This window comes from Arachis ipaensis, chromosome B5 (genome assembly GCF_059453495.1).
Source record: "Arachis ipaensis isolate K30076 ecotype BB chromosome B5, ASM5945349v1, whole genome shotgun sequence".
NCBI lineage: Eukaryota > Viridiplantae > Streptophyta > Magnoliopsida > Fabales > Fabaceae > Arachis > Arachis ipaensis.
In genome coordinates, this window is record NC_142440.1 from 119,453,501 (window position 1) to 119,474,154 (window position 20,654).

At 38.2% G+C, this 20,654-nt stretch overlaps 1 pseudogene; it reads right to left on the bottom strand.

Annotated features, from left to right (window-relative positions):
• Nucleotides 1-18,140, bottom strand: part of LOC148565561 (uncharacterized) — a 31,380-nt pseudogene extending 13,240 nt beyond the window's left edge.
• Nucleotides 18,141-20,654: the final 2,514 nt, after the last annotated feature.

Genomic DNA, 20,654 nt, shown 5'->3' on the forward strand with positions numbered 1-20,654 from the left:
TTAAACATAGCAAATTTAAGACCAAAGAAACTTGTTTTCAATCATAGCACAAAATCTGGAAGGAAAAATGTAAAGTCATGCAAATCATATGAATAAGTGAGTAAGGAATTGATATAAACCACTCAATTGAGCATAAGATAAACCATAAAATAATGGTTTATCAATCTCCCCACACTTAAACATTAGCATGTCCTCATGCTAAGCTCAAGAGAAGCTATAAGAGAGTGAAGGAGAATGGTAAAACTTATGAAATGCAACCTATCTATATGAATGCAACTAAATGCAAAAATACTTCTACCTACTTGGTTAAAAGTAAACAAATCTTTTAAGAACAAACATGAACTGGATTTCACTAATTCAAATCACAAAATAAAGTACAAGTAAACTTGCAGAAGAAAATAGCTTATGAAAGCCGAGAACAAAGAATCGAGCATCGAACCCTCACCGGAAGTGTATACACTCTAATCACTCAAGTGTTTAAGGTTCGACTCTCTCAATTCTCTACTAACCTTGCTTTCTAAGGCTTGCTTTTCTTCTACCACTCAACAAAAATTTAATGCATAAATACACATATCAAGAGGTCTTTTAAGGGTTGTAATGGGGTTAGGGTCAAGGTAGGATTGTATTTGGTCAAGTGGACTAAAATCTGAATCCTTAATTAACTTAAACTTTCCACCTAACTTTAGATAATCCATGTAATCATAATGCCACATCTAACTATCCATTAACCATGTTTTCTACATATTCATGCATCCTAATTTCGAGTACAGTACATATGCATTGCTTTCAACATTTACTTTGGGGAATTTTGTCCCCTTTTATTATTTGCTCTTTTTCTTTTCTTTTTCTCCTTTATTTTTCTTTTTCTCTTTTTTTTTTTACTTTTTTTATATATATCTATATTATTATTTTTTTCTTTTGTTTTTCTCAATGCATATGATTAAATTATTGAATGCATAAACATGTTCTTAACATTTTTGTTCATATTTTCTCAAGAATACACAACACCCAATTCTCAAACCAAATATTTCCAAACCTAATTTCCCCACACTTAAATCATAAGCACTCTCACTAGTCTAAGTTAACCAAGGATTCAAATTAAGGACATTATTGTTTTTTGCTTAGAGTTAATGATGTGCTAAAGTAAAGAATAAAAGGGTAAAATAGGCTCAACATTGGTTTGCAAAGGATAATAAAAGGGTGAGGCCATATGGGTACGTAAGCTTAGTTAAACAAAGGCCTCAATCATGTAAGTGCATGCATACATCAAACCATGGAAATATAGAATTAAGCAAGACAAAGATCACAATTTTAGAGAGAACAACACATATCAAAAATAAAATACTAGTTTATAAAATGCAACCAATTCAAATAAGCTCAAAAATCTCACAGGTTTTGTGTGTTCGAGCTCTAAACCATGTTCCAGTATAATATTTCTTCAAACAAGTTTTTCAAAAAGTTTAATTCAAATTAGTGAAATGTTATAAAAAGTTTCTTGAAAAAGAAAATATTACTTCAACCAAGTGGTGGTAAAATATGCACAAAATCAAACAAATATGCAATCAAACATGCAAATGTAACAATGAACTAATAAAGAAAATAAGACATTGGTGTTGGGAAGAAAATAACTAACCCATAGAGATCGGTATCGACCTCCCCACACTTAAAGATTGCACCGTCCTCGGTGCATGCTAAGATGTGCAAGTGGATGGATGGCTCCAACTGACGCTTTTCTCCAAGGATTGTGCAGATGGACTTGTTTGTCTCCCCATTTAGAAGCTTTTCCTTTCCCTTTTTTGGTGGCCATCTTGAAAGAAGAGGAAAAGAAGAAAAGTAACCCAGAAATGAAGATAAGAAAACAAATAAAATATGATTGGGTTAATGCCAAATAATGAGGGTCTCAATTACATGGTAGCTACAACATGCAAGTGAGAAAATAGTAGAAGCAAATGGCATATCAATAGTGCAAAAATTGCAACAAATGGGGGCGAGGGAGTGGGTAATGCAAGATAGTGTAAGTTTATATCAATGCAAGAGGAGTATAATTATCATTAAATATTAGCATTGATTTAAATAATATTACCCAATCAAAATAAAAACAAGTCATGAAGCACCAGGATAATGCAAGAGAAGATGCAACAGTTAAATAAGAAAATTTAACACCAATGAAAAAAATAATAAATTTAGAAAAGAAAATAAAAATATGCACAAAATTAAAATGCAATGAATGAAAGTATGCAGATAAATTAAGTAAAATAAAATGAAAGAAAAGAAGAATGAGAAGTTAAAGAGATGAAGAAAAAGGAAGTAAGAAAGGAAGAAGAAAGAAGAAAGAAGGGATAAGAAAGAATTAGGATTTGGGAAGAAAAGATAAGATTTCTGGCGCTGATTTGGATAAGCTGTACGGCGCAGGCGACGCAGACGCGTGGAGCATACGTTCGCATGATTAGCACTATGTTCAAGTGACGCGGATGTGTGGGTCACGCGTTTGCGTGAAATGAACTGTGCCAATGGCGCGAGAGCAGCCTCGCGTACGCACAACTCTCTGTTTCGTTCGCATAATGCCAAAATTTAGGGTGACGCGTGCGCATGGGTGACGCGCACGCGTGAATGGCTTCTTTTTGAAAAATGACGCGGACGCGTGGGGCACGCGTTTGTGTGATAGGGCTTGTACTTCCAGCATCATTCCAGCTCCACTCCATGATAACTCTCTGCCATATACCTCTTTACGTCGATTTTGTAGGGTCACGCGTGCGCATGGGCGACGCGCACGCGTAGGAGGCTATTTTTCAAATGACGCGGACGCGTAATTGACGCTTATGCGTGGGCATGCTTGTCCCTAAGGCACGCCTCCAGCCATGCTTCGGCGTGACTCTCTGCTTCTTTTCTTCCTGTTTCGAAAGCACCTATGACGCGGACGCGTCAACGACGCTCGCGCGTTGCGTGCGATTTTTTTTATTTTTTTATGCAGTATGCAGAATGCAAAATGTAGAATACAGATGACTATGTAGAAATTATGAATGAACACGAATGAAAATAAAATAAAATAAAACTAAGAATCAAAAAGGAAAGAATATACCATGGTGGGTTGTCTCCCACCTAGCACTTTTAGTTAAAGTCCTTAAGTTGGACATTTGGTGAGTCCCTTGTTATGGAGGCTTGTGCTTGAACTCATCCAAGAATCTCCATCAATGTTTGTACTTCTAGAAACCTCCGGGATCCCACACTAACTGCATAAAGCCTTCAAGCAAGTTAAAGCAAGTGACAAGGCCCCAAGAGTGTTGATTGTTAGAATGAATTCCGGGGTCCCAAACCTTGCTTTTGCACCCGTCTTCTTGTTGATCATCATTTTTCCACTTGGGTGGTGAACAGTCAGAATTCTCACGGAGATATCCAAACAGCTTCCTAGACCCATGCAATTTAGTATTCTTCTAACCATGATACTTCAGCCGTGAGCTTCCTACCACAATGAACCTAGGATTGTGTCGCTGATGACAAGTCATCTTAGCCTAGTTTCACTAGCCTTTTTCTTTTGTTTTCAACTGAATTATGCACTTTCTTGAGCCATAAGCAAGCCAATTGGGTAGATTTTCATGTTTCCTTTGATTTAATCAACCATGTATGAATTAATGCAATTTCATGAGGTTTTATGCTATAATTGTCACATATTATGAAAGAATGAATATCTCATGATTTTGAGCATAGCTTTGATGTGTTTGGTTGATTAATGATAGGTGAAGAAAGCTTGGAGAAAGGTTGAAGCAAGAAGGAATGGCTAGGAGGAAGAGAGGACAAAAAGTTTGAGCAAAAGTTTGCCTCAAACTTTAGCTGAAACTTTTGGATTAATTGAAAATGAACCAGGGAGCAAAAAGCTGGACCAAAAGTTAGCCTCAAACTTTTGTGCAAACTTTTGGGCAAAAAGCTGGAGCAAAAGTTAGCCTCAAACTTTTTGGCTAACTTTTGGCATCACAAATCAACACCCTGGAGAGCAAAAGTTTGCGCCAACGTTAGCCCCTAACTTTTTGGCTAACGTTGGCGCCTGAAAAACACACCCTGGAGAGCAAAAGTTTGCGCCAACGTTAGCCTCTAACTTTTTGGCTAACGTTGGCGCCATGAGTATGCAAGGGGAGGCCAATGTTGGAGCAAAAGTTTGACCCCTAACTTTTGCCCCAACGTTGGTATCAGCAAAGAAGGGTGGCTGATGTGAAAAGTTGGAGTAAAAGTTAGCCTCAAACTTTTACTTAAACTTTTACTCAAGCTTTCATGATTCCAAACCCGGTTCAATTCGGTTCTTCTCCAAACTCCAAGAGCAATCAACCAAGGCCTCTATCAACCCAATTCCATCAAGAGCAAAGGCCCAATTGAAAGCTTGAAGACCATTTGAAGAAAGTGTATAAATAGCATAGGATTTAAGTTTTTAGGAGAGATTTCCCTTTTAGTTTTCATAGAGAGTTTTCGGAGAGCTTTTGGGTGTTGAGTGAATTTTAATTTCTAAGTCTCGGGGAAGGAGAATTGAATTCCCTTCCTCTTAGTTTTCTTGCTTTCAATTTCAATTACACTCATCTTGGATCTTGGGTTGGAGAATTGAAGGAATTCTGTTTCAATCTCACCTTGGGATCTTGTTTAATTCTCTGCTTGATTGAATTTCAGTTTTGGTTAATTGCTTCTTCATCTACTTTCTTTGCAATTTACAATTTCTTTGCAATTTTTCTTGTTGGATCTAGGAAGGTACGGAGATCTAGACTTGGTTATCTAGTCTCTTGGGTCCTGAGATCTGAATTCCAATTTTACATCCTCTATTTAATGCTTTTTTTCAATCTCATTTACATTTCTGTTTTAAGATCCGGTTCAATTCAAGTCATCCTTTATTTCTCTGCTTGTTGCGATTTTACTTTTCCTTGTTTAATTTCTGCAAATCCAATTCCCAATTCCCTTTACAATTCAAGCCATTTACGTTTCTTGCACTTTAAGATTCTGCAATTTATATTTCTTGCGTTCTAAGTTTCTGCCATTTAATTTCTTGTTCTTTAAGATTCAGCACTTTAAACTTCAGTTCTCTTTAATTTCATGCCAATTACCCATTCCCTTTACTTTCTATGCAATTTAAATTCTGCAAATCACAAATCTCTCAACCAAATCTTGATTTGCTTGACTAAATCAACCACTAAACTAAAATTTCTCAATCCTTCAATCCCTGTGGGATCGACCTCACTCCCGTGAGTTATTATTACTTGATGCGACCCGGTGCACTTGCCGGTTAGATTTGGGTGTTTTGGAGAAATTCATTTCTCCACAAAAATATCCCATCAAGTTTTTGGCGCCGTTGCCGGGGATTGATTAGATTGACAATGATTAAGTGAAGTGGAGATCTAGATCAAGCACTTTTTTTCTTTTCTGTTCTTTAATTTTCAACTAACCCATTAACTGTTTGAATTTTTGCCTGAGATGACTGAAACTTCACTTTAGCAACAAAGTGAAGTTTTCCTGGAAATTTCTGGCTCTATGCAATGCTCTTGCTTACACAAGAAAAGCAATTTCTGCCACTAATCTCCCAAGTCCATCAACTGTTTGATACTTTATGCCAGCTAACCTTCTGAATCACATTCTGAGCTTGAAAATATTCAATCATCACTTGAATTGTTTGTGACTGTGCAGATCATGGAGGGGAACTCAACAAATTCTAGCAATCACGAGAGTAATATCCCCACCTTGGATGATAATGTAACCCATAGTTCGAAGCAACTATCCATAGCCATGAATGATGTTGCCCAATGGTTTGAAGCTTTTCCACAAGGAAGCATTATCGGATGGGAAGAACTGATGAGTGGACTCCTAATCAAGTTGAACCCATCACAGAGAGTTGTTAAGCCAGAGGCAGAAGTGCATCCATTCACACAAGAGAAAGAAATTGAAGGTGCTCGTGCAGTCATAAGCCAAAACAAGCAGATGCATCAGCAGACTCTACAACAATTAGACATGATGGCTAGAAAAATCACTGAGTTGAGACATGCTGTAGTACATACATACAACCTGACTCAAAGCTCATATGGGTGTAATCAAGCTGAACACAGTTTTGGGGCCATTAACCATGAGCAACAAAGTTATGAGCAACTACAATCTCCAAGCAATCACTCTAGCATGCTCCAACACAGGCCTCAGAATGATGTGTACAATCCACCTTGGAGAACTCATTCTAATGGGAGGGGGGTTGAGAACCAAAACCAAAGACCAAGGGACTTCAACTGCAACAATCCCAGCTTCAAAAATCAACTTAAAACACACCCCCACAACAACAATCACACGCACTTCCAACCCCGTCCTACCTCACCATTCGCCCAAAATGACCTTCATCGACCACCACAATTGACACGGCCACAACCACTTCCAACCTTTCAAAGAATCTATATTCTAGAAATGCTGATGGAGAGGTCCATAAAAATTCAAGAAATGATGGCAATAGAGCAGGAAGAAATAAAGAAACATCAAGAGATGATAAGCAAGAACCAAGAGGCTTCACTCAGAAGACTTGAAAGGCAGATGGAACAACTGGTTCAAAACCTTGCTGAATTGGGTGAGAAGAAGGGGACTCTGAACCCAAAGAGCCATGAAAAAGATGCTGGGTTGAAAGAGAAGGGAGTCATGGAGAAAAGTAAGAAGGCTATAGAAAGAGAAACAGAGGGAAGGAAGCCCATAGCAAGAGGAGGAAACCAGAGGCAACAGAAGTCTCAACTCCCATGATCAAAGAATGAAGAATGTCAAGCTAGTGACAATAAAAGAGCGCTTGTTGGGAGGCAACCCAACCTGAGGTAGTTTTCTTTTCATAGCTATTTTAATAAAAAGGTTAATTAGTTTTATCTATATTGCAAGAAGCTAAGTTTGGTGTTGCACACCAAAACAATATAAGGGAGAATGGAGGATTCTAAGTTTGGTGTTCCACCAAAATCTCATTTAAAACATATTCTCACGTTCTGCATAATGCTGGCTTCAAGCATGTTGGATGAACTAGTTAACTATTCTGCTGTTTCCTAGTTTTCAGTTTTATTGCTTTTGAAAAAGAAAAAAAGAAAAAGAGTTTCACACATGGTTAATTCGATGCATGAGAACCATTGGCAAGGTACTAAGTTTGGTGTTCCCACACCAAAGTAAGTTCAAAAGCCCACAAATAAATCATGCAAGCTAACCATTTCTTCTTTCAAGTGCTTGGGGAACAAGCAACTTTCAATATCACTGCAGAGTACCATACAAACTTTTGGAGAGATTAGGCATCATCAACCAAAGAGATGAAAGATGAATGTGAAGGCCGGCAATGATGATGATGAGAAGAAGGAAAGCAAGCGAACTCCAAAAGGTTGTATTGTTAAGTGATTATCTTACATCAAACACTGCTATGATTGAGAGTGGTTTAGTTTCCCTGATTATCTGTCTGTCTAGCATAGTTTTTCTGCAATTCAATAAGCAAGATGCTTGATCATTCACAACATTTTTCTCTTCAAAACTTGTTTTCACTCAATGTTCAAAAATTGCATCACATGAAAGTTCTTTGAAAAGAAGGATTGAGGAATTAAATAATTTTGAGGAAAGCAAAAGATTAGGAGAAGTGGTGGTTCTAGTTGTATGATTATGTATTGAGGTTGCATGCTTGTGAAAACTTGCATGGGAGCTCATAGGCAGGACATGAAGTTCAAAGAAGTATTGTGGAGATTCTCAAAAATTTATTGATCCAAGAAGCAGCAAACAAAACAAAAGAAAGAAAAGAAAATACAAAAACAAAAAGAACATAGCCCAAGGCTCTGAGCATCAATTACTAGGCAGAAAAAGAAAGAAGAAACAAAACTCAAAGAGTTGTTAGCCTAGTAAATGCTTGTGGTTGAGTTGTGTCAAAGAAAGAGGCTTGAGCAAGTAAATCCTTAGGGGTGCTTTAACACCTAATACCTTAAAACCAACTGGTTTAGGAGTATTGATTGAAAGCTTATTTAAAGAGCCGCTTTGAGACATGACACTTAGAGTCAAGGCCAAAGCAAAGAAACTATAAGCTGCTTCAAGGTGACTACATATAAAGAGATCTCCATGATACCATTTGGATGAAAATCCTAAGACCTAAGACTCCCAATATGTGAGGACTAGTAAGCACTGAAGCCCTTGTATGAGCATATGATTTAGAGTTCACCCCACTGTTACTTGATCACTTCACTCACAGGACTTTACAAGTTGTTCTTCAATCCATCTTAAATGAAAGAACCATTGAGCATAATTCATTCCTTGCTTGGGGACAAGCAAGCTTTAAGTTTGGTGTTGTGATGACAAGTCATCTTAGCCTAGTTTCACTAGCCTTTTTCTTTTGTTTTCAACTGAATTATGCACTTTCTTGAGCCATAAGCAAGCCAATTGGGTAGATTTTCATGTTTCCTTTGATTTAATCAAACATGTATGAATTAATGCAATTTCATGAGGTTTTATGCTATAATTGTCACATATTATGAAAGAATGAATATCTCATGATTTTGAGCATAGCTTTGATGTGTTTGGTTGATTAATGATAGGTGAAGAAAGCTTGGAGAAAGGTTGAAGCAAGAAGGAATGGCTAGGAGGAAGAGAGGACAAAAAGTTTGAGCAAAAGTTTGCCTCAAACTTTAGCTGAAACTTTTGGATTAATTGAAAATGAACCAGGGAGCAAAAAGCTGGACCAAAAGTTAGCCTCAAACTTTTGTGCAAACTTTTGGGCAAAAAGCTGGAGAAAAAGTTAGCCTCAAACTTTTTGGCTAACTTTTGGGCAAAAAGCTGGAGCAAAAGTTAGCCTCAAACTTTTTGGCTAACTTTTGGCATCACAAATCAACACCCTGGAGAGCAAAAGTTTGCGCCAACGTTAGCCCCTAACTTTTTGGCTAACGTTGGCGCATGAAAAACACACCCTGGAGAGCAAAAGTTTGCGCCAACGTTAGCCTCTAACTTTTTGGCTAACGTTGGCGCCATGAGTATGCAAGGGGAGGCCAACGTTGGAGCAAAAGTTTGACCCCTAACTTTTGCCCCAACGTTGGTATCAGCAAAGAAGGGTGGCTGATGTGAAAAGTTGGAGTAAAAGTTAGCCTCAAACTTTTACTCAAACTTTTACTCAAGCTTTCATGATTCCAAACCCGGTTCAATTCGGTTCTTCTCCAAACTCCAAGAGCAATCAACCAAGGCCTCTATCAACCCAATTCCATCAAGAGCAAAGGCCCAATTGAAAGCTTGAAGACCATTTGAAGAAAGTGTATAAATAGCATAGGATTTAAGTTTTTAGGAGAGCTTTCCCTTTTAGTTTTCATAGAGAGTTTTCGGAGAGCTTTTGGGTGTTGAGTGAATTTTAATTTCTAAGTCTCGGGGAAGGAGAATTGAATTCCCTTCCTCTTAGTTTTCTTGCTTTCAATTTCAATTACACTCATCTTGGATCTTGGGTTGGAGAATTGAAGGAATTCTGTTTCAATCTCACCTTGGGATCTTGTTTAATTCTCTGCTTGATTGAATTTCAGTTTCGGTTAATTGCTTCTTCATCTACTTTCTTTGCAATTTATAATTTCTTTGCAATTGTTCTTGTTGGATCTAGGAAGGCACGGAGATCTAGACTTGGTTATCTAGTCTCTTGGGTCCTGAGATCTGAATTCCAATTTTACATCCTCTGTTTAATCCTTTTTTTCAATCTCATTTAAATTTCTGTTTTAAGATCCGGTTCAATTCAAGTCATCCTTTATTTCTCTGCTTGTTGCGATTTTACTTTTCCTTGTTTAATTTCTGCAAATCCAATTCCCATTTCCCTTTACAATTCAAGCCATTTACGTTTCTTGCACTTTAAGATTCTGAAATTTACATTTCTTGCGTTCTAAGTTTCTGCCATTTAATTTATTGTTCTTTAAGATTCAGCACTTTAAACTTCAGTTCTCTTTAATTTCATGCCAATTACCCATTCCCTTTACTTTCTATGCAATTTAAATTCTACAAATCACAAATCTCTCAACCAAATATTGATTCGCTTGACTAAATCAACCACTAAACTAAAATTGCTCAATCTTTCAATCCCTGTGGGATCGACCTCACTCCCGTGAGTTATTATTACTTGATGCGACCCGGTGCACTTGCCGGTTAGATTTGGGTGTTTTGGAGAAATTCGTTTCTCCATAAAAATATCCCATCAGTCGCCAACTACTAACCATCTCCCTCTTACTCTTATAGCCACAAAGAGCTCTAAGTTGCCCATCCGTCTCAAGCAAAGCATATTCAAGTGGGCTAATTAAGCTTAGAGATGAGAGATTTATCCACTTGAATGAAGGGATGGATGGTAATGGCTTTGGGGGAAAGGTCTCCAGTAACCTTGGCAAAGTGATCTCCAGCTCCATTCCTTTGGACTCCTCTTTGACAACTTCCACCTCTTTGCAAGCTTCTTCAATATCAACCTCTTCTTCTTGGTAGCTTTCTTCCAATTCGATCTCTTCTTCATTGTTCACCAAGGGCATGGGAGGGTGTGCTTCTTCTTCTTTAATCTCTATGTCAAGTCCAATGAGAGAGGATTCAAATTTAGATAAGAATTCATCAATGATTGAATCCATCTCTTGATCATCCCCTTCAAAGTCTTCAATCATGATATGCCTTGGAGGTTATACACCCTCTTCAACATCAAATTCAAACGTCTTGGAAGGAGGTTCTATGACTGGACTTTCCCATGGAGGTTCTGCATCTCCCAATTCTTCAACCACTTCTTCCTCTTCAATAATTACTGCTTTGTCCAGTTGTTTTAGTATAAAATCATACTCATCCTTGATGATTTCCTTTCCATGACAACTCCTTTCAATTATTCCTTCATCTTCAAGTACAAAATCCAGCTCCTCCTTGTTGACTTCCTTCACTAATTCTTCAACCACTCCTTCGACTTCAAGGGTCTCCACTGCCTCCACCTGTAGGGCCTCCTCTAGCTTTTTATAAAGTATGAATTCGCGAAGACGATCCCTTTTCTCTTGTTCTTTGTCAATAGCATAGCAGGGATCATCTTGCTCTTGGATTGATGGATGTAGGTGCTCTTCCATGGAGGGTGGTGATTGGATGGGAAGATTATTATGTGGTTGAAAAGGAAGTGCACTAAAGCTTGAGGGTTGAATATTGGAGGTAGAGGGTTGGTTCATGCGGGATATAAGATTTTGGAGTGTAGAGGTGAGACCAATGATATTAGAGATGAGTGTGTTGTTATCCAATAGAGGTTGGGGTGGATGGGAGGGTTCATTTGTTGAGAGAAAGGGCTCATAATACGGAGGTAGTTCTTTTTTTATAAGGATATGGAGATGGTGAATATTGAGGTGGTGGTTTTGGGTGTGGTTCATGTGGTGGTTGGTGTGGTGGATGTGGATCAGGATTATATGGAGGTGAATAGTGTAAAGGGACTTGTGAGTTTGGTGGTTCAAAGGTATGTTGGGGAGGTGGTTCATAAGCATATGGTGGGGCTTGTTGGTAACTACAAGGGGGTCCACCATATTCATCATCTTGGTACACTCCCTGGAATGGCTCTTGACCATAGTAATTTGGTGGATGTGGTTTGTCACGAAAGAGTCCACCATAACTATTGTCCTGGTATGCATCACAGAATGGTTGTTGGTTATAGTGCATTGGAAGGGGTTGTTGCCAAGAGGGTTGATCAAATCCTTGTGGCTCCTCCCATCCTTGATTCTTCCAACTTTGATGCCTATTTTCATTATAGTTTCCATTTCTTATAACAACATTGGAACCAAACTTAAAGCCAGAGGGGTGAGAATTCATAGTAGCAATTAAAGACAAAAATTAATAAAAATTAATGAAAATAAACTCTTAAAACTAGAAACACTAAAAAAATAAACGAAAAAGCAAATATTTACAATAACCAATAATAAGGCACACGTTTGCAATTCCCCAGCAATGGTGCCATTTTGATGAATAGACTTTTGCCAGTAAAGAATTTTATAAAAATAATCACGTTGTAAGTATAGTTTCTAAACCAACAAAGAATCCTTTCGTACAAAACTTTGGTTGTCACAAGTAACAAAACCCAATAAAATTTATAACCGAAGTATTCAAACCTCGGGTTGTCTCTCAAGGAATTGCAGGGAAGTATGATTTATTATTGGTTATGGAAAAAGGTATATTTTTGGGCTTTTAAAATAGGGAACAGGAAAATAAACTTGCAATAAAGTAAATTAATTATCATGAACACCAGTGCAAGGTATAAGAACTGGAAATCCCATCCTAGTTATCCTTATCAGGTGTGATGAGAATTGTTTATTGCTCCCACTTAGTTAACCCTTACTAAATAAAAGCAAGTCAAGTGGACTAACCAATTTGATTCCTCAAGTCCTAGTCAACTCCTATGGAAAGACTAGCTTTAGAGGGATCCAAATCAATCAGCAACTTCCAATTTTCAATCAACAGCTGAGTTTGACAACTCAAGTGTCACCAATTACTCAATCAAAGCAAAGGGGGGAAAATCTAAATTATTTATATCATAAATAGAAGAAAGCAATCATAAATCTAAAATACCTCAAATTGCATTTAAACATAAATTCAAATCTAACATGAAGAGTTCATAAGCCAATTTGGCAACATAAGTAATTAACAAGTAAAAGCATTAGAGTAAATAAAAGTAGAAGAGAAACATAAATTAAAGGAACATTGAACCTAGAATTGAAGAAAAAGAAGGAATCCTAATCCTAAAATCTAAGAGAAATCCTAATCCTAAATCCTAAGAGAGAAGAGAGAGCCTCTCTCTCTAGAAAACTACATCTAAAACCTAAAATTGTGAATATGAAAGTTGTTTTTGTTGTCTGAATGAATGGATTGATTCCCCCATTTTATAGCCTCTAATCTGTATTTTCTGGGCCAAAAACTGGGTCAAAATAGCCCAGAAATCGCCCCAGCAATTTCTGGTACGTACAGGTCGCTGCAAAGTCACGCGTTAGCGTCGTCCACGCGTTCGCGCGGATTGAGTTTTTGCCAGGTCACGCGTCCGCGTGATCCACGCGTGTGCGTCACCTGGCTTCGAGGCAACTATCACAAATTATATATTATTGCGAAGCCCCAGATGTTAGCTTTCCAACACACAGCTGGAACCGCATCATTTGGACCTCTGTAGCTCAAGTTATGACCATTTGAGTGTGAAGAGGTCAGGCTGGAGAGCTTAGCAATTTCTTCAACTTCTTGTATTCCTTCTACTTTTGCATGCTTCCTTTCCATCTTCTAAGCCATTCTTGCCCTATAAAGCTTGAAATCACTTAACACACATATCAAGGTATCGAATGGTAATAAGAGAGGATTAAACATAGCAAATTTAAGACCAAAGAAACATGTTTTCAATCATAGCACAAAATCAGGAAGGAAAAATGTAAACTCATGCAAATCATATGAATAAGTAAGTAAGGAATTGATATAAACCACTCAATTGAGCATAAGATAAACCATAAAATAATAGTTTATCATGCATCTAAGAAATAAAAGATGATATGAATGAATGAAAAAGATTTGAAAAGAAATTGGGAATAGGAATGAGTTTTTGAAAAGGAATTGAAAAGAATTGAAAAAGAATTAAGAAAAATTTATAAGATTATAAATTTTTGTGAATGGAAATTAAAAAATGAATGTTTGTAATGTTTAGATGCAGAAAATTTTGAAGTAAAACAAGAAAATTTGAAAAAAATTTGAATTGGAAACGAAATTACCTCTTCCCTAGCTGTTCTGGCGTTAAACGCCCATAATGATAGCAATTCTGGCGTTTAACGCCCATTTGGTGGCCATTTTGGGCGTTTAACACCCAGCCAGATACCCTGGCTAGCGTTAAACGCCAGAAATCCTTTCTTACTGGGCGGTTTACTGAATGCCCAGGATGCTGCTGTTTCTGGCGTTAAACGCCCAAAATGCTACCTATTATAGTGTTTAACGCCCAGAATGATATCTTTACTGGTGTTAAACGCCCAGAATGATAGCCATTCTGGCGTTTAACACCCAATTGCCTCTTTACTGGCGTTTTAATTCCAGTGAGCTCCTTTTCTCTATGATTCTTCTGTTTTATGTTCTGAACCTTCATTTCCTTGACTTTTTCACTGATAAGCATTAACAAACATAAATAGCAAAATTAAATAAACTTATATAATTGTTATAAACATCTAATAATGGCTGGGTTGCCTCCCAGCAAGCGCTTTTTTACTGTCTTTAACTGGACTTTACTGAGCTTTTAATTTAGTCTCAACTTTGAGCATTCTTGCTCAACATTGCCTTCAAGATAATGTTTGATTCTCTGTCCATTAATAATGAACTTTTTTGCAGAATCAAGATCTTGAAGTTCTACATAGCCATACGATGACACACTTGTAATCACATATGGTCCCCTCCACCGGGATTTCAATTTCCCAGAGAACAATCTTAGCCTAGAGTTAAACAGCAGGACCTTCTGTCCTGGCTCAAAGACTCTAGATGACAGACTTTTGTCATGCCATCTTTTTGCTTTCTCTTTGTAAATTTTAGCATTTTTGAAAGCATTGAGTCTGAACTCCTCCAGCTCATTCAACTGGAGTAATCTCTTTTCTCCAGCTATCTTAGCATCAAGGTTTAGGAACCTGGTTGCCCAGTAGGCCTTGTGTTCCAGTTCTACTGGCAGATGACAGGCTTTTCCATACACAAGTTGGTATGGAGAGGTTCCTATAGGAGTCTTGAATGCTGTTCTGTATGCCCACAGAGCATCATCCAGACTTCTTGCCCAATCCCTTCTACGGGTACTTACAGTCCGTTCCAGGATTCATTTTAGTTCTCTGTTCGAGACTTTAGCTTGCCCATTTGTCTGTGGATGACATGGAGCCGCCACTTTATGGTTAATTCCATATCGTACCAGAGCAGAGTCAAGCTGTTTATTGCAGAAATGAGTGCCTCAATCACTGATAAGTATCCTAGAAACACCGAACCTGCTGAAGATATGCTTCTGGAGGAACTTCATCACTGTCTTGGTATCATTAGTGGGTGTTGCAATTGCCTCTACCCATTTGGATACATAGTCTACTGCCACTAGAATATATGTGTTTGAATATGATGGTGGGAAAGGCCCCATGAAGTCAATACTCCATACATCAAACAACTCAATCTCTAAGATCCCTTGCTGAGGCATGGCATAACCATGAGGCAGATTACCAGCTCTCTGGCAACTGTCACAGTTACGTATAAACTCTCGGGAGTCTCTATAGATAGTAGGCCAGTAGAAACCACATTGGAGAACTTTTGTGGCTGTTCGCTCACCTCTAAAGTGTCCTCCATACTGTGATCCATGACAATACCATAGGATCTTCTGTGCTTCTTCTCTAGGCACACATCTACGAATTACTCCATCTGCACACCTCTTAAAGAGATATGGTTCATCCCACAAGTAGTACTTTGCATCAGAAATCAACTTTTTCATTTGTTGTTTACTGTACTCTTTGGGTATGAATCTCACAGCTTTATAGTTTACAATGTCTGCAAACCATGGTAATTCCTGAATGGCAAAGAGTTGCTCATCCGGAAAGGTTTCAGAGATCTCAGTAGGAGGGAGGGACGCCCCTGCTACTGGTTCTATCGGGATAGGTGATCTGCTACCTGGTTCTCTGTCCTTTTTCTGTCTCTTATTTCTATATCAAACTCTTGCAGAAGCAATACCCATCTTATGAGTCTGGGTTTTGAATCTTGCTTTGTAAGGAGATATTTTAGAGTAGTATGGTCAGTGTACACAATCACTTTTGATCCCACTAAATAAGATCTGAACTTGTCAATGGCATAAACCACTGCAAGCAACTCCTTTTCTGTGGTTGTGTAATTCTTCTGTGCGTCATTCAAAACACAGCTAGCATAGTAAATGATGTGCAGAAGCTTGTTATGCCTCTATCCCAATACTGCACCAATGGCATGGTCACTGGCATCACATATTAGTTTAAATGGTAATGTCCAGTCTGATGCAGAAATGACTGGTGCTGTGACCAGCTTAGCTTTTAGAGTCTCAAACACCTGCAGACACTCTGTGTCAAAGATAAATGGCATGTCAACAGCTAGCAGATTGCTCAGAGATTTTGCAATTTTTGAGAAATCCTTTATAAACCTCCTATAGAATCCTGCATGCCCCAGAAAGCTTCTGATTGCCTTAACATTGGCAGGTGGTGATAATTTTTCAATTACCTCTACCTTAGCTTGATCCACCTCCATTCCCTTGTTTGAAATTTGTGCCCAAGGACAATTCCTTCAGTCACCATAAAGTGACATTTTTTCCAGTTTAAAACCAGGTTAGTCTCTTGGCACCTTTTCAGAACAAGAGCTAGATGGTCAAGACAGGAGCTGAATAAGTCTCCAAATACTGAGAAGTCATCCATGAAGACTTCCAAAAATTTCTCTACGATATCAGAGAAGATAGAGAGCATGTACCTCTGAAAGGTTGCAGGTGCATTGCATAGACCAAATGGCATCCTTTTGTAGGCAAATACTCCAGAAGGACATGTGAATGCTGTTTTCTCTTGGTCCTGAGGATCTACTGCAATTTGGTTGTAACTTGAATAACCATCTAAAAAGCAGTAGTATTCATGACCTGCTAGTCTCTCTAGCATCTGGTCTATGAATGGTAAAGGAAAATGATCCTTTCTGGTGGCTGTATTGAGTCTTCTGTAGTCAATACACATACACCACCCTGTAACTGTTCTTGTAGGAACCAGTTCATTTTTTTTATTATGAACCACTGTCATGCCTCCCTTCTTGGGGACAACTTGGACAGGGCTCACCCAGGGGCTATCAAAAATAGGATAAATAATTCCAGCCTCTAGTAACTTAGTGACCTCTTTCTGCACCACCTCTTTCATGGCTGGATTCAGCCGCTTCTGTGGTTGAACCACTGGCTTGGCATCATCCTCCAATAGTATCTTGTGCATGCATCTAGCTGGGCTAATACCCTTAAGATCACTTATGGACCACCCAAGAGCTGTCTTGTGTGTCCTTAGCACCTGGATTAATGCTTTCTCTTCCAGTGGTTCTAAAGTAGAGCTGATGATCACAAGAAAAGTGTCATCTTCTCCCAGAAATGCATATTTCAGTGATGGTAGTAGTGGTTTGAGCTCGGGTTTAGGAGGCTTCTCCTCTTCCTGAGGAGTTTTCAGAGGTTCTTCTGTTTTCTCTGGTTCCTCCAGATCAGGCTGAACATCTTTAAAAATGTCATCTAGCTCTGATTTGAGACTCTCAGTCATATTGACCTCTTCCACCAGGGAGTCAATAATATCAGTGCTCATGCAGTCTTTTGATGTGTTTGGATGCTGCATAGCTTTGACAGCATTCAACTTAAACTCATCCTCATTGACTCTCAGGGTTATCTCCCCTTTTTGGACGTCAATGAGAGTTCGTTCAGTTGCTAAGAAAGGTCTTCCTAGAATGAGAGTTGCACTATTGTGCTCCTCCATTTCCAGCACTACAAAGTCAGTGGGAAAGGCAAATGGCCCAACCTTGATAATCATGTCCTCAATTACGCCTAATGGAATCTTAATAGAGCCATCAGCAAGTTGGAGGCATATCCGGGTTGGTTTAACCTCATCAGTCAAACCAAGCTTTTTGATAGTGGATGCAGGTATTAGGTTGATACTTGCCCCAATATCACATAGAGCTGTCTTGGTACAAGCACCCTCTAATGTGCATGGTATCATAAAGCTTCCGGGATCTTTAAGCTTCTCTGGTAAGCTTTTCAGAATGACTGCACTGCATTCTTCAGTGAGGAAAACTTTTTCAGTTTTTCTCCAATCCTTCTTATGACTTAAGATCTCTTTCATGAACTTAGCATAAGAGGGTATTTGCTCAAGTACCTCTGCAAATGGAATATTTATTTCAAGAGTCCTGAGATAGTCTACAAAGTGGGTAAATTGTTTATCCTGTTCCGCTTGGCGGAGTTTCTGAGGATGAGGCATCTTGGCTTTGTATTCTTCAACCTTAGTTGCTGCAGGTTTATTTCCTACAGAAGTGGTTGGAGAAGCCTACTTAAGGGGGTTGTTATTAGCACTTTCAGGTGTCTGATCCCTTGTTAGTGTTTGAACACCAGAATTGGGTGCTGCATGGGCGTTTAACGCCAGATTGCCACCCTTTTCTAGCGTTTGGACGCCAGAACTGGCCATCCCTTAGGCGTTTAATGCCACTTTCTTATCCTTTTCTGGCGTTTGAATGCCAGAATCATTCATCTCTGGGCTCTTACTATCCTCAGAGGGATTTTGGGCAGTGGGTTAGTCATCCTCTGTCAGTTGTTCCTTTCTTGGCTTTCTGCTACTTTGAATTGATACATTCAATGTCTTCCCACTCCTTAATTGAATAGCTTGGCATTCTTCTATTATCTGTTTAGATAGCTGCTATCTTGTCTGATTCAAGTGTTTTTCCATATTCTCATTAGCATCTTTGGTTTCTTGCAGCATCTCTTTAAATTCTGCTAACTGTTTTGTTATAACAAGCAATTGCTGATTGAATTCAGCAACTTGTTCTTGAGGACTAAGTTCAGTGGTTACTGCATTAGCTTCTTCTTTCATGGAGGGTCCACCACTTAAGTATAGATATTGATTTCTAGCAACTGTATCAATGAGCTCTTGAGCCTCTTCAATTGTCTTTCTCATATGTATAGATCTACCAGCTGAATGGTCTAGAGACATTTGGGCCTTTTCTGTAAGTCCATAATAAAAGATGTCTAACTGCACCTATTCTGAAAACATTTCAGAGGGGCATTTCCTTAGCATCCCTCTGTACCTCTCCCAGGCATTATAAAGGGATTCATTATCCTCTTGTTTAAAGCCTTGGATGTCTAGCTTTAGCTGTGTCATCCTTTTTGGAGGGAAATATTGATTCAGGAATTTGTTTGATAACTGTTTCCATGTTCTTATACTTGTTGTGGGTTGGTTATTTAACCACCTCTTAGCTTGATCTTTTATAGTAAATGGAAATAGCAATAGTCTGTAGACATCCTGATCTACTTCCTTATCACGTACTATATAAGCAATTTGTAAGAACTGTGCCAGAAACTCAGTAGGTTCTTCTTGTGGAAGACCAGAATGCTGACAATTTTGCTGCACCATGATAATGAGTTGAGGATTTAGCTCAAATCTGCTAGCTCTGATGGGAGGTATACAAATACTACTCCCATAGGAAGCATTAGTGGGGTTAGCATATGACCCCAGAGTCCTTCTGAACTGTTCATTCCTACTTAGGTCCATGATGGAGAAAGGGAGATGATGTGAATTGCAAATAAAATATATTTTTATTTTTATTTTATTTAATTAAGGAAAAACCGAATTAAAAAGGAAATAAGATAAAATAAAATAAAATAATTAGAAAATAGAATATAATTTTCAAAAAATAAAAAATAAAAAATAGAATATGAACAGCAGGCAGAAGTCGGCTAATTAAGAAGTCAAAACATGGAATACGTTGTGAGTATAGTTCTCAACCAGCTAAAATCCGCCTCGTCAATTTAGAAAAGTTGTCACAAATTTTAGAAATAAAAATACTGGGAGTATGAGTCACAGGTCGTCTCCCAACGAGTTGCAGGAAAGAGTGCTAATTTATTAATCAGTAATTTTCAAGAAAGTTGAGTTGGATAATGAGCAATTTAAAATAACTGTAAATTAAAGCAATAAACTAAGAATTATTATTAATATTAAAAGGCCTTGACTGGGGGGAATGATTAATTGGAAGTTCTATCCTTGTTGGAATCTTCTCAAGTCTAGTGTAAAGAGGTTGTTGTTTTCACTTAGTTAACCCTTACTAAATAAAGGAAAGTCAAATGATTGAGCTAACTCTTATCCGCAAATCCTAGTCCTGTCCCTTGGAAAAGTCTAGCGTTAGTAGATACAGAATTAGCCAACAACATCCAATTTAACTAAGCACTTGAGCATTCCAACTCAAGTGTCTCCTTTTAATCAACCCACATATCAAGTAGAAAATCTACTCCATTGACATGGATTTAATACTCATAAAAATATAAGAAGACATAATAAATTAAATAAAATAAAATAGAGAATTAATAATTAATTAAAAGTAAAGGTAACTCTATATATTAATAAATCTAAAATGCAACATACTTATCTGAATAGGGTCAATGATCAACTGAAAAGAGTAAAGGAATAAGGAAACAAACTAAAGTAGTGTCTTCAACGGAGGTAATAACTCTTCAACATCCAAAATCCAAAGCAAAAGCATAAACTATCAATGTAAAGCTAATCTAGGTTCAGATCTAAAACTAAAAGTAATCCTAATATCAATGTATCTGAATGTGTGTGGATGCGTATTGAGTCTCTGCATGTTCTCTAGCTTTAGTATGTGTTTCTGGGCTGAAAACTGGGTCAAAACGCGGCCCAAAATCGCCCCTAGCATTTCCTGTTAATTCTGCAGATCGCACATGTCACGCGTACGTGTCGTCCACGCGTTTGCGTCATTTGTGCAGACTTCAATCCACGCGTTCGCGTCAGGCACGCGTTCGCGTCGCTGCGATTTCTTCATTTCGCGCGCTCGTGTCAGTGTTCGCTGGTCATCTCCTTAATTTCTTGTGTTCCTTCCATATTTGCAAGCTTCCTCTCCATTCTCTGAGCCATTCCTGCCCTATGAAGCCTGAAACACTTAACACACGGATCACGATATCGAATGGTATA